Source organism: Cyprinodon variegatus, unplaced genomic scaffold (genome assembly GCF_000732505.1).
Source record: "Cyprinodon variegatus isolate N-32 unplaced genomic scaffold, C_variegatus-1.0 Scaffold927, whole genome shotgun sequence".
NCBI classification, from domain to species: Eukaryota; Metazoa; Chordata; class Actinopteri; order Cyprinodontiformes; family Cyprinodontidae; genus Cyprinodon; species Cyprinodon variegatus.
In genome coordinates this window covers 196,965-198,841 of record NW_015151380.1, presented here as the reverse complement: position 1 = coordinate 198,841, position 1,877 = coordinate 196,965, and positions in this window count along the sequence as shown.

Sequence of the window (1,877 nt, the reverse complement as noted above, 5' to 3'; positions counted from 1 at the left end):
TGTAAAAAAGAAGTTTTTCTTTCAAATTTTTTTTTTTTTAGACTTTAGAAACTCAGAAGCTGATCAAATATCGGGTTAAATATCGGTGGGGTGGCCGATGTCCGATATTCAGTTTTAAGGCCGATACCGATAGGGGGCCGATTATATCGTGCTTCCCTACTTTAAAGAGCAGCAGAGCCTTCACTCAGCGCTGGTTTCTAGTCTCTTCCTTCTCTTGAGTATTTTCCCTTTTATTGGTCTTTGTTTGGTTCTCAGTAGTGATGGTGAGATGAAGCCTCATGAGGCATTGAACCGTTTGGCCAAATTGCTTCAACGATCCCTGCAGTTCACGAGGCTTCATGTGAACATGTCACCACCTACTGGTGGAAAGCAGAACTACAGTTTGTAATAAAATCTGTGATTTTTTTTTTTGCAACTGTTCTTTTTTTCCCCCTTTTAGGTTCCTTTGAAATTATTAATGGTTGGTGTGTATAATAAAATCTTTTGTAAGTTTTTTTTACTGTAAAATTTCTTTGAACAATAATTTAAGGTGCACCGTTTTTCTGCTTTTTTAGTGAAATAAACTCAAGCAGACAGTGAAAGTGTTTGCTCAAATTGAGCAATGATGAACAGAATGAAAGGTGTTAGTCGTTTTTATTCAAACACGATAGTTTTTCCACGGTTTTTTAGTTTTAATCAGGTTGGAAGTTGTGTTCAACCAATCATTTGGCTAAACCGACCTAATTTACCCAATCTATATATCAATCTATATATTTCTATAATTTATCTATTTTTACTCGGGCAATACAATGCAAATTAGTCTCATCAGCCAAAATACTTAAGTTTAATCGCAACTTTCAAAAGTCAAAGACGAGATTTGAACCATCGACCTCTAGAGTGAAAGCCTATCTCTTATAGATGACGCCACCGATATAGATAACTGCACAGGGGGAAAAATACTAGTTAATAGTGACATGTTAACACTGACTTTTTCCGGTGGTTTCCTTAGATTTGATCATTACATTGTTTATTCTAACCAAATTAGTTCTAACCAACTAGATTGGTTGTTTTTCCAACCAATCTATTCTTAGAATCTATCCAGCTGAGAGCATCTCTCCTCCAAACTCCCACATCTTGACTGAGGCTGTTTAGATGCCTGTCAAAATTCTTGCGCTTCCCGAACCACTTCGCGAAAGCGTTTGCGTGGTATAACTATAGCGAGGCCTCGGACGTCATCTACTTTGGCCCCTCCCCTAAATAAATCACGCCTCGACACGCGCTTCGGGAAAACGCCCCCTCCATTACTCGACACACGCCTCGAAGCCTCGACTAGTTTTCAGTAGGGTTGTCAAAAGTATCGATACTCAAAAAAGTATCGATACTGAAACGTTGTATCCGGATACAATACTCATTTTTAAAAGTATCGATACAGTGCCACCACCAGTGGCACCTAAGCAGTCATTCATCTAAAGTGCGGAATAGAGGAAAATGCACTTTCAGAACACTGTGTGATTGAATAATTCTACGCACTTTTCAGTTTCTTTTCAGTTTTATTTGTAAGCATACAACCTCAAAATATTGTTCTTATTGTTTATTATATTTATTTCTTGTATTTTATTCATTAATGAAAATATTTCTGTAGAATTTTGGAGTCTTTGTTTTTATCCTTGTGGTATCGAAAATGGTATCGAGTATCGAATATTTTCCTTAGTATCGGTATCGAGTTGAAAAGTTTAGTATCGTGACAACCCTCGTTTTCAGTATTTTTGAAGTTTGCATTTTTGCCTTTGTCCCACTTGGACTTTCATCAAATAATCCAAACTCATCGGTGCCCACTCCTCTGGGTCCTCAGGCCCCCACCCAACCTGACAGAAGAAACCAGCGCTGAGTGAAGGCTC